The sequence below is a fragment of the Meles meles genome, chromosome 14 (genome assembly GCF_922984935.1).
Source record: "Meles meles chromosome 14, mMelMel3.1 paternal haplotype, whole genome shotgun sequence".
Classification (NCBI taxonomy): Eukaryota; Metazoa; Chordata; class Mammalia; order Carnivora; family Mustelidae; genus Meles; species Meles meles.
Window position 1 is genome coordinate 54,224,907 of NC_060079.1, and position 13,719 is coordinate 54,238,625.

A 13,719-nucleotide genomic window follows, 5' to 3' on the forward strand; every position below is an offset into this window, starting at 1 on the left:
GGCATATGCACTGTGCATATATACGCATCTATATTTATTTCTCTGTCTGTAAGAATATTAAAATCCAGGGGTGCCTGGGTGTCACAGTCAGTGCCAGTCAGGAGTTGTGATCTCAGGGTCATGGGATTGAGCCCTGCGTTGGGTTTTGTGCTGAGAGCAGAGTCTGCTAAGTTTCTCTCCCTCTCCCTCTGCTCCTGTACACCTCGCTGTCTCTCTCTCTCTCTCAAATAAATAAATAAATAAATCTAAAAAAAATTTAAAATTCAGTTTCTACTCTTACTCTTATTCCAATCCAACACAGTAAGATCCTTCCCTCTTTTCTTATTTTTAACTGCCTCCTTTAATGGTAAGAAACTTGGCTTTCATTATTGACAATATATTTACTTATTTGTTCAGTCCTTGTATACATATAAGGTAGTTTCAGAATTGCTAACTCATGCCTCTGTGAGAAACACATTTACTGCCTAGAATACTATATTTGTGTATAGGTTTTTTTGTCTTTAGGACTAGGCTTATTTCAACAATACATTTTATTTCCTCTCAAATTTAGTTTTCAAGGTGACCTTCTCCAATATGAAGTATAGTGAGATAATTATCACTCAAATAGATTTTTGGTGGTACAGGTTATCACTAGAGCACAGCAATGTGCAAACTGTTTGCAGATAACAAACATACTTGTAATCTGAAAGAAAAAAATTCACCTAAAGTTTGCTTATTTCATAATTAAAAGTAGACACTTTGGTATAACTTCTCCATTTTTCCTAGTATCAGCTCAAACATCAGTATTTCTGTGAAGTTTCAAAGCAACATACTAAATGAAGAGGGGAAGCCTATATCATCACGGACATTTTAGATTTCAATTACAGAATTAATAAATCAAAATGACTCAAAAGTTCACTGCAACTACCCTTTTGAATAGAACTTTGCTCCTTCAGAGAATTTCAAAATAGTAGATATTAATCCATGTTATGTCTGTATATCTACATCTTTATATATTATGTGGTAGGTTCTTATAGATTGCTTGCACAATTTAAAACCCCTAAAACTGACTTTTTTCCAACTTTGTATTTAGTGGAAGTTTTTCGAATCTAAAGGATACATAAATACTTCTTAAAATTCCATCAGAACATTAAAATAAGATCATATTGACATTATATGTGTTAATATAGCAGAACTTAAATATGGCAATGAATAAAAGTAATCCATTCATACAGTGCATATTAGTTGATTCTCTGTTGTATACTAGATGTTGAGAAAACAGTTGTAATTAAAATGGACAAAAATCTCTGTTCTCAAAAACTCATATTCCAGTGGGAGAAAGATAGGCAATAAACAAAATAAATATATTGTATAGTATTGGAAAATGGCAAATGATATGGAGAAAAGAAAGCAGGAAATGGAGGTAGGAGGCGTTAGATCAGTTTAATCAGGATAGCCCTGGAAGGTATTTTTGAAAAAGTGACAATTAGGCAAAGACTTTGAAGGATGGGAGGGGAGAATCTGGGGGTACAATCTGCATGCAGACCTCAAGGCATGAACGTATTTGGAGCACAGAGGTCAGGATGGCTGAAGTGAAATGCATTAGAGGGGCTTTTAAGGGCCGAGGATGGGAAGGTAGTGAGGCGGGTACAGGGGCAAATACTGAGAAGCAGGCTGAGAGTGGAGTGTCTTGAAGTTAACATTAGGGCTGTAGTCTTTATTTGCAGAGATGAGCACTGGAGGCTGTTGATCAGATGTGAGATGTGATCAAGATCCTGTTATTGCCAACTAACTAACCCTTCCACAAACTCCATTCCATGCATCCTACTCTATGACTACCACCTCTTGTCTTTTCGGTTTACTTCCTCTAGAAACCCAACTTCCACAATTCTTTGATCCTGTGGGAACCTCCAATCCATTAATCTCAGCTCCATTCTCTCCCCCTTTATTCCTTGATGTCTTCCCCCTACTTCTTAGACTGGTGCAATCCTATGGTTGGTTCATCAGTATGATCATGCCATTCACTGCACTTTTCTTTATAGTTGTTTGACAAAATCATAACCCTGGTTAAATTTATCTCCCCACATTCTATACCTGAACTGGTGCAGCTAAATGGGGCAGGAGGGAAATCACATCTTTGAGGACCGTTCTTACTGAATTCATGACCATGAACCTCAAATACACTCTGAATGTCTTCAGGGAGTCATCCCAGGGCTTATACTCCGATGAGTGCTCATTCATGCTCCCACCCTCCTACATGATTTATTACCTTGTTGTCTTGCTTGAAACCTGCAACACATTCTCTACATCTTTCTTTTCTTGCCTACTATCTTACTAAAATAATTAAGAAACAAAACAGGATCATAAGGGAAGAGAGACAAAAACAAAACAAGATGAAATCAGAGAGGGAGACAAACCATAAGAGACTCTTAATCATAGGAAATAAACTGATGGTTGCTGGAAGGGAGGAAGGTGGGGGGATAGGGTAACTGATTGATGGACATTAAGGAGGGCATGTGATCAATAAGAGAAGAGAGAAGAACCACATGGTCCTCTCAGTTGATGCAGAAAAAGCATTTGACAAAATCCAGCATCCGTTCCTGATGAAAACGCTTCAAAGTATAGGGATAGAGGGAACATTCCTGAACTTCATAAAATCTATCTATGAAAGACCCACAGCAAATATCATCCTCAATGGGAAAAAGCTTGCAGCCTTCCCGTTGAGATCAGGAACACGACAAGGATGCCCACTCTCACCACTCTTGTTCAACATAGTATTAGAAGTTCTAGCAACGGCAATCAGACAACAAAGAGAAATAAAATGTATCCAAATTGGCAAGGAAGAAGTCAAACTCTCTCTCTTCGCAGATGACATGATTCTTTATATGGAAAACCCCAAAGACTCCACCCCCAAACTACTAGAACTCATACAGCAATTCAGTGACATGGCAGGATACAAAGTCAATGTACAGAAATCAGTGGCTTTCTTATACACTAACAATGAAAATACAGAAAGGGAAATTAGAGAATCGATTCCATTTACTATAGCACCAAAAACCATAAGATACCTGGGCATAAACCTAACCAAAGAAGTAAAGGACCTGTACTCGAGGAACTACAGAACACTCATGAAAGAAATTGAAGAAGACACAAAAAGATGGAAGACTGTTCCATGCTCTTGGATTGGAAGAATAAACATTGTTAAAATGTCTATACTGCCTAGAGCAATCTATACTTTTAATGCCATTCCGATCAAAATTCCACTGGTATTTTTCAAAGAGCTGGAGCAAATAATCCTAAAATTTGTATGGAGTCAGAAGAGACCCCGAATTGCTAAGGAAATGTTGAAAAACAAAAACAAAACTGGCGGCATCACGTTACCCGATTTCAAGCTTTACTACAAAGCTGTGATCACCAAGACAGCGTGGTACTGGCATAAAAACAGACACATAGACCAGTGGAACAGAGTGGAGAGCCCAGATATGGACCCTCAACTCTATGGTCAAATAATCTTCGACAAAACAGGAAAAAATATTCAATGGAAAAAAGACAGTCTCTTCAATAAATGGTGCTGGGAAAACTGGACAGCAATATGTAGAAGAATGAAACTCGACCATTCTCTTACACTGTTCACAAAGATAAACTCGAAATGGATAAAAGACCTCAACGTGAGACAGGAATCTATCAGAATCCTAGAGGAGAACATAGGCAGTAACCTCTTCGATATCAGCCACAGCAACTTCTTTCAAGATAAGTCTCCAAAGGCCAAGGAAACAAAAGCAAAAATGAACTTTTGGGACTTCATCAAGATCAAAAGCTTCTGCACAGCAAAGGAAACAGTCAACAAAACAAAGAGGCAACCCACGGAATGGGAGAAGATATTTGTAAATGACAGTACAGACAAAAGGTTGATATCCAGGATCTACAAAGAACTTCTCAAACTCAACACACACAAAATAGATAATCATATCAAAAAATGGGCAGAAGATATGAACAGACACTTCTCCAACGAAGACATACAAATGGCTATCAGACACATGAAAAAATGTTCATCATCACTAGCCATCAGGGAGATTCAAATTAAAACAACATTGAGATACCACCTAACACCAGTCAGAATGGCCAAAATTAGCAAGACAGGAAACAACGTGTGCTGGAGAGGATGTGGAGAAAGGGGAACCCTCTTACACTGTTGGTGGGAATGCAAGTTAGTGCAGCCACTTTGGAGAACAGTGTGGAGATTCCTGAAGAAATTAAGAATAGAGCTTCCCTATGACCCTGCAATTGCACTGCTGGGTATTTACCCCAAAGATACAGATGTAGTGAAAAGAAGGGCCATTTGTACCCCAATGTTTATTGCAGCAATGGCTACGGTCGCCAAACTGTGGAAAGAACCAAGATGCCCTTCAACGGATGAATGGATAAGGAAGATGTGGTCCATATACACAATGGAGTATTATGCCTCCATCAGAAAGGACGAATACGCAACTTTTGTAGCAACATGGACAGGACTGGAAGAAATTATGCTGAGCGAAATAAGTCAAGCAGAGAGAGTCAATTATCATATGGTCTCACTTATTTGTGGAGCATAACAAATAACATGGAGGACATGGGGAGATGGAGAGGAGAGGGAGTTGAGGGAAACTGGAAGGGGAGATGAACCATGAGAGACTATGGACTCTGAAAAACAACCAGAGGGTTATGAAGGGGTGGCGGGAGGGGGTGGGGTGGGGTGGGAGGTTGAGGAACCAGGTGGTGGGTAATAGGGAGGGCACGTACTGCATGGAGCACTGGGTGTGATGCCAAAACAATGAACACTGTTATGCTGTAAATAAGCAAATAAAAATAAATAAATTAAAAAAAAAAAAAGGAGGGCATGTGATATAATGAATACTTGGTATTATATAAGATTGATGAATCATGGAACTCTATCTCTGAAACTAATAAGACACCATATGTTAGTTAGTTGAACTTAAATTAAAAAATAAAAATAAATGCATAAAACAAAAAAGAAATGTATATGAAATTAAAGAAAAAAAAGAGAAAATCAAAAGAGTCTTTTCACCGACTTCCATACAGAGCTACCTGCTATCAAGTAGCAGCCTGATATCTTGTGCTTTCTTGCCTGCAACCAAAAATAAACTTTAACGCTACTATCTAAAGCTTATTCCTCCACCTTGTGCACTGGACCCCATTTTTCACTGTCTACTAAATACTAAAGCACACCACTTCATCCATCCCAGAGTCAATTGTTTTGCTCCCTTCTGGAACACACTCATTAATATGTAGCTCTTCCCCTCATTAAAATAACAGCAACAACAACAACAATAATTTCTAGAAAACAACAAAACATCTTCCTTCAATCCCTCTTCTCTCACCAGTCTGTTCCTTTGTTCTGCCTTACAACAAAATTCTACAGAAATATTGTCTCTGGTTATTGACTTCATATTCTTTTTTCACTCTACCTTACATTTATCTCCATCAAGATTTCATCCTGGCCATCGCCACTAAAATTGCTCTTGTCAAGGCCTTAAGGTCACCTTACCAAAACAAATCCCCTGCTCGCTTCTCAGTCTTATGTTACTTGACCTATCATCATTATTTTTCAACAGTCAATTAATCACTGACTTTCAAGACACCAGACTCACTTGGTTTTCTTTTTACCTTTTTGGTGGCTCCTCCTTAGGCTTCTTTGCCAGTTCCTTCACTGCTCCCTACATCCTACTAATGGCTTAGTTCATGATTCTCTGTTTCATTGACACTCATTTTCTTGGATCTCACCTAGTCTCATGGTTCTAAAGATTCTTCATATGCTAACAACTCCTAAATTTATATCTCCAACATGGGCGAGTCTCTTACATCTCACTTCTATCCACTAGAATATTGCTTTGACTGTATCTTGAAAATGTATTCAGTATACTTAGAATCTGATCACTTACCATCAACTCTAGTACAATTACCCTGATCTATAGCCACAATTCATTTCTCACTGAATTATTACAGTGGCCTCATAATTGGTCTTTCAGGTTCAATTCCCCTAATCATTTTACCAGCACAGTGGACGGTGGACAAAATGAGAATAGACTCTATGAGGTACTAGTATGAAAGCAGGGAAAACTGAAGAGAAGTTAGACAGCAGTAGTGGTGGTGAGAAGTGGTCAGATTCTGGATACATTTTGAAGGTTGATCTGGTAGGATTTGCTGCTGAGAGAAACAGGAGTCAAGAATGCCTTCAGGTTTTTGCCTTGAGCAGTTGAGAGCATGGAGTTTGATGAAAGAATAGGGGTTCTACATTACCAATAACTTTTAAATTTTATAGTTTTTAAAAGAAGCAACATGGTAACCTCTATTGTAGGCCTTTAACCACTGGTCTTGTTTTGATTTTTTTTAGTAAAAGAAAAAGGCTCTATTTATATAAATGGTCATTATAACATTGTTTACAGTGGTACAAAAATAACATGGAAAATATGTACAACATAACATTAAGTGAAAACATGAAATGATATATTCACTAACAGGAACTGGAGGGTATTATGCTGAGTGAAATAAGTCAGTCACAGAAAGACAATTATATGGTTTCACTCATATGTGGAATTTAAGAAACAAAACAGAAGATCATAGGGGAAGGGAGAAAATGAAATAAGATGAAATCGGGGGGGGTTGTTTGGTGGGGAGATGGGGTAATTGGGTGATGGGCATTAAGGAGGGCACATGATATAATGAGCACTGAGTATTATGTGCAACTGATGAATTACTGAACTCTATATCCAAAATCAATGATTCACTATATGTTAACTAATTGAATTTAAATTAAAAAGTTAGTAAAAAAGAATACTGTAAAATATTAATGAAAGTGGATAAGCCAAAATCATTGCAAAAATAAATCCATTAATTAGGCCATGAGAAAATGAGCTATTCATTTTTAAGTTAAAATACTTAAACTGTTTTTTGTTTGCCTATTTCTTTTTCTTTTCCAAAGATTTTATTTACTTACTTACAGATAGAGATCACAAGTAGGCAGAGAAGCAGGCAGAGAGAAAGAGAGGAGGAAGCAGGCTCCCTGCTGAGCAGAGAGTTGGATGCAGGGCTCTGATCCCAGGACCCTGGGATCATGACCCAAGCCAAAGGCAGAGGCTTAACCCACTGAGCCACCCAGGCACCCCTGCCTATTTGTTTCTTATTTGATAGTGTCATTCCTGAGACCAAATTTTCTTGTTTTAGTCTTTATGACATGTGTTTCTGCATTCTTATTCCCTAGTTGTTCAAGCCAATAATCTGGGATTTTGTCATATTTTATCTCTAATCCATCAGCAAATCCTGTTGGCTCTACCTTCTAAAACACACAATATTTAAATAATTTCTCATTACCTTCACTGTTGCTACTCTGGTTCAAGTCACTGCTATCTCTTGCTTGAATTATCATACTACCTTTTTAATTCATCTCCCTCTTTCTGACTCTCAATAGTCTATTCTTAATACAGTAGTACCTTAAAAATAATATCTGGGTCACCTGAGTGGCTGAGTCAGTTAGACGTCTTCCTTCAACTCAGGTCATGATCCCAGGGTCCTGGGATTGAACTCCCTGCTTAGCGGGGAGTCTACTTCTCCCTCTGCCTCTCCCCTTGCTCATGCTCTATCTCAAATAGATAAATAAATAAATAAAGCCTTCAAAAAGGAAGAACATCAAATCATGTCATTTGTCTGCTCAGAATCCTACAATAACTTTCCATGTTACTGAAAATAAAAGCCAAATTCTCTACAATAGTTTATAAGACCCTACCTGATGCAGCCTCTGAAGATTTGAATTCCTACTCTCTCCTTTTCTCCCCCCTCTCTCTCTCTCTTTTTTTTTTTTTTTTGGTTCTTGGCCCATTGTCCTTCAGACTGTTATTTATTATTATTATTTTTTTTACTTTTTGACCCTCTTCATCCATTTTTCCCACCCTCAGCAGTCACCAATCTGTTTTTTATATCTAGGATCTTGGTCTTTTGTTTTTTTAAGATTCCACATCTAAGAGAGATTATATGGAATTTGTTTTTCTGTCTGACTTGTTTTTCACTTAGCATAATGCCCTTGAGGTCCATCTATGTTGTCACAAATGACAAAATTTTATCCTTTTTTGTGGTTATAATATTAATTCTATATATACACACTCTAAGTATTCATCTATTGGACACACGGGTAGCTTCTGTATCTTGACTGTTGTAAATACTGCTGCAATGAACATGGAAGTGCGTACATCTTTTTGAGTCGCTGTTTTCATTTTCTTTGGTTAAATACCCAGAAGTGGAGTTGCTAGCTCATATGGTACTTCTATTTTTAATTTTTTGAGGAAACTTAATAGTGTTTCCCAAAGTGGCTGCACCAATTTACATTCCTATCAATGTTGCACAAGGTTTCCCTTTTCTCCACACCCTTGCCAATACTTGTTATTTCTTGTCTTTTTTGATAGTAGTCATTCTAACAGGTATGAGATGATACAGAATTGTGTTTTTGATTTGCATTTGCCTGATGAATAATAATACTGAACATCTTTTTATGTACTTGTTGGCTATTTGTATATCTTCTTTGGAAAAATGTCTATTTCAATCCTTTGCCCATTTTTTAATTGGATCTTTTTTGTTTTTGGTTGTATGTTGGTTGCTTATATATTTTGGACATTAGCCCCTTATGAGATATATGATTTGCAGACGTTTTCTCCCATTCATTAGGTTGCTTTTGATGGTTTCCTTTCCTGTGCAGAACCTTTTTTTAGAGGTAGTGTCACATATTTATTTTTGCTTTTTTTTTTTAAAAAAAGATTTTATTTATTTATTTGACAGAGAGAGAGAGAGCACAGGTAGGCAGAGTGGCAGGCAGAGGAAGAGGGAGAAGCTGGCTCTCCACTGAGCAGAAAGCCTAATGTGGGGCTCAATCTCAGGACCCTGGGATCATGACCTGAGTTGAAGACAGCAGCTTAACTGACTGAGCCACCCAGGCATCCCTATATATTTTTGCTTTTGTTGCTTCTGGTCTTGGTGGCATATTAAAATCATTGTCAAGACCTATGTTAAGAAGATTACCACTGATATTTTCTTCTAGGAATTTCGTGGGTTTAGGTCTTACATTTAAATCTTTAGTCCACTTTGTCTTTATTCTTGTAGGTGGGGTCAGATAGTGGTCAAGTTTTATTCTGTAGCATATGGGTATCCAGTTTCCCCAACACCATCTATTGATGACACTGTCTTTTCTCTATTTTATGTTCTTGATTTCTTTGTCATAAATTAATTGACTGTATATGCATGGATTTATTTCTGGGTTGTCTATTCTGTTCCATTGATTTATGTGCAGTTTTTATGTCAATATCATACTTTTTTTTTTTTTTAAGATTTCATTTATTTATTTGAGAGAGTGTGAGAAAGCACAAGTAGGGGGAGGGGCAGAGGGAGAGGAGAGTCAGGTTCCCCATTGAGGAGGGAGCCTGATGTGGGGCTTGATCCTAGGACCCTGGGATCATGACCTGAGTCAAAGGCAGATGCTTAACTGACTGAGCCACTGAGCGACCCCAATACCATACTGTTCTAATTACCATAGCCTTGTAATATAGTTTGAAGTCAGAGAGTGTGATGCCAGGAGCTTTTTTCTTCTTAAGCTTGCTTTGGCTGTTTGGATTTTCTTGAGGTTCCACATAAATCTTAGGATTATTTGTTCTATTTCTTTGGAAATACCATTGTACTTTGGTAGGAATTTCATAGATTTCTAAGTAGTATGGACATTTTATGAACATTGAGTCTTCCAATCCAGGTGTATGGACTTTTTTTTTTTTTTTTTTTTTAGAGATTTATTTATTTATTTGAGAGAGAGAGAGTGAGAGAGAGTGCACAAGTCTGGGGCTTGGGGCAGAGGGAGAGGGAGAGAGAGATTCTTAAACAGATTCCATGCTGAGTGGGGACCCCCATGTGGGGCATGATTGCACGACCCTGAGACCATGACCTGAGGTGAAACCAAGAGTCAGACACTTAACCAACTACACCACCCAGGCACCCCTGGACTACATTTTTATGTATTTGTGTTTTCAAATTCTTTCATTAATGTCGTGTAGTTTTCAGTATACAGGTCTTTCATATTCTTAGTTAATTTTTTCCTAGGAATTTTATTCTTTTTTATGCAATTATAAATGGGATTATTTTCTTCATTTCTCTTTCTAATAGTACATTATTAATGTATAGAAATAGAGAAGATTTTTGTGTACCGATTTTGTATCCTGAAACTTTACTAAATTCATTTATTAGTTCTAACAGTTTCTGATGCAGTCTTATTATTTTCTTTTTTTTTTAAGATTTTTATTTATACATTTGACAGACAGAGATCACAAGTAGGCAGAGAGGCAGGCAGAGAGAGAGAGAGAGAGAGAGAGAGAGAGGAGGAAGCAGGTTCCCTGCCAAGCAGAGAGCCCGATGCGGGGCTCGATCCCAGGACCCTGGGATCATGACCTGAGCGAAAGGCAGAGGTTTTAACCCATTGAGCCACCCAGGCACCCCCAGTCTTATTATTTTCTATAAAATCATGTCATCTGCAAATAGCGACAGTTTTATATCTCCCTTTCCTATTTCTTTTTCTTGTCTAATTGCTCTGGCTAGGACTTCCAATCCTATGTTGAATAAAAGTGGACATCACCATATTTTTCCTTATTTTAGAATAAAGACTTTCAGCTTTTCACTGTTGAGTGCGATATTAGCTTCAGGCTTATCATATATGGCTTTTATTATGTTGCAGTATGTTCCCCATATTAATTTATTGTGAGTTTTTATTGTAAATGGAATTGAATTTTGTCAAATGCCTTTTTCTGCATCTATTGACATCATCATATGATTTTTGTTCTTCATTTTTAAAATCTGTATCACATTGACTGATTGGTGGATGTTGAACTATCCATGACTCCTTGGAGTAAATCTCACTTGATCATACTGTGTGAACCTTTCAGTATATTGCTGAATTCAGTTTCCTAATATTTTGTTGAGGATTGTTGCATCTATTATTTATCAGGGATATTTGGATGTAATTTTCTTTTCTTTTTGTAACCTTGTTTGCTTTTGGTATCAGGGTAATGCTGACTTCTGAAAATGAATTTGGAAGAGTTTCCTTTTCTTCTTCTTCTTTTTTTTTTTTTTCGGAAGAATTTAAGAAGAATTATTATTAATTCTTCTTTGACTGTTTGGTACAATTCATCAGTGAAGCCATCTGGTTTTGGACTTTTGTTTTTCGGAAAGTTTTTGATCACTAAGTCAATCTTACTAGAATGGTTCTGTTCAAGTTTTCTGTTTCAATGTGACTCAGTCTTGGTAGGTTGTATGTTTCTAGGAATTTATCCATTTCTTCTAGGTTGTTCAATATCTTAACATATATTTTTATTTGTTATAATCCTTTCTATTCCCCACCCTCATGAGTCATGCCAGTTTCATTTATTTTTCTAAATAACCCATTCTTAGTTTCACTGATCTTTTTATTGTCTTTTTAATTTCTATTTTGTTTATTTCTGCTCTAGTATTTGTTATTTCCTTTCTCCTCTAACATTGGGCTTCAATTTCTTCTTTTTCTGCTTCCTTGAGGTGTAAAATTAAGTTTCTTGAGATTTTTCTTGTTTCTTGAGGTAGGCATAATTGCTATGAATTTGCCCCTTAGAACTGCTTTTGCTGCATCCCACAAATTTTAGATATGTTAAATTTTCATTCTCATTTTTCTCAAGGTATTTTAAAATTTATCTCTTTGGCCCATTGCTTGTTCAGTGGCTTATTGTTTAATATCCAGATATTTGTGAATTTTCCAGTTTCTTTTCATGTAATTCATTTCCAGTTTCAAAGATTTTATTTAGGGGCGCCTGGGTGGCTCAGTGGGTTAAAGCCTCTGCTTTTGGCTCAGGTCATGTTCTCAGGGTTCTGAGATCGAGCCCCGCATCAGGCTCTCTGCTCAGTGGGGAGCTGGCTTCCCTCTCTCCCTCTGCCTGCCTGCCTGCCTCTCTGCCTACTTGTGATCTCTGTCTGTCAAATAAATAAAGAAACTCTTTTAAAAAATATTATTTATTTGTTTGACAGAGAGAGACACAGCAAGAGAGGGAACACATGAGGGACAGAGTGAGAGGGAGAAGTAGGTTTTGCTGGGCAGGGAGCCCAGTGTGGGGTTTGATCCCAGGACACTGGGATCATGACTTTAGCAGAAGGCAGATGCCTAAGGACTGAACCACCCAGGCACTCCTAATTTCTAATTCCATACCATTGAGTTTGGAAAAGATGCTTGATAATGATTTGTTTTTAAGATTTTATTTGAGAGAGATAGAGCAGGGGAGGAAGGACAGAGGGGAGGGGGTGAGAGACTCCTCAAGCAGGCTCCCTGCTGAGTGTAGACCCCCATCGTTCCATCCTAGGACCCTGAGATCATGACCTGAGCTGAAATCAGGAGAGATGCTTAGCCAGCTAGCCACTTAGTAGCCCCTTGATATGATTTCAATACTCTTAAACTTATTAAGACTTGTTTGTGGCCTATGATTTATCCTGGAATTTTACATGTGGACTTGAGAAAAATGTGTATTCTGCCATCCATTTAGATGGACTGTTCTGTATATATTTATTAAGTCCAACTGGTCTAATGTGTCATTGAAGGCTGATTTTTTAAGTTCATTTTCTATCTGGATGACTACTTCATTGATGTAAATGAGGTATTAAAATTCCCATAATATTATTGATTGCTGTCTATTTCTCCCTTTAGGTCTGTTAATATTTGCTTTATATATTTAGGTACTCCTGTGGTGGGTGCATAAATATTTATGAATGTTGTATCCTTTTTTTGGATTGAACCCTTTATCATAGTGTAACACCTTTTTTTGGTCTTTTGTTAGTCTTTATTTTAAAGTTTATTTTGTCTGATATAAGTATTGCTACTCTAGCTTTCTTTTGGTTTCCATTTGCCTAGCATATCTTTCTTTTTTTACTATTTCACTTTATATCTGTGTGTATCCATACATCTAAGATGAATCTCTTGTGGACAGGACATAGATGAGTCTTTTTTTGTTTGTTTGTTTGGTTTTTAATACATTCAGTAACTCTATGTCTCTTGATTAGAGATAGTTCATTTACATTTAAAGTAATTATCAATAAGCATGTATTCATTGCCATTTTGTTAGTTGCTTTTACTGGCTGCTTTTGTAGTTCCTCTCTGTTCATTTCTTTTCTTGTTTTTTTTTTTTTCCCCCCTTTGTGTTTTGGATACTTTTTTTAGTGGTATACTTTTACTCCTTTCTCTTTATCTTTTGGGTGTTTGCTGTAAGTTTTTGCTCTGTGGTTACCATGAACTTTAGCGTTTGCTTGTCTTTTCATTTTTCCTTCAATTTTAAATGACAACTCTGCCAGATAAAGTATTCTTGGTTGCAAGTTCTTTTTCTTTAGCACTTTGAATATCCATTTGTACCACTCCCTTCTGGCCTGCAAAGTTTATGCTGAAAAATTTGCTGGCAGTTTTATGGGGATTCACTTGTACATAACAAGTTGTTTTCTTTTTTCTACTTTTGGCATTCTTTCTTCATCTTTAACTTTTGACATTTTAGTTATGTCTCTTGGCCTCATCTTGTTTGCAAACTCTCTGGGCTTCTTGGTCTGAATGTTGTTTCTTTCCTCAGGTTAGGAAGTTTTCAGTCATTATTCAAGGTTTTGGCCCTTTTCTCTTTCTCTCTTCTCCTTCTGGGACCTGTATAATGTGACCGTTAACCT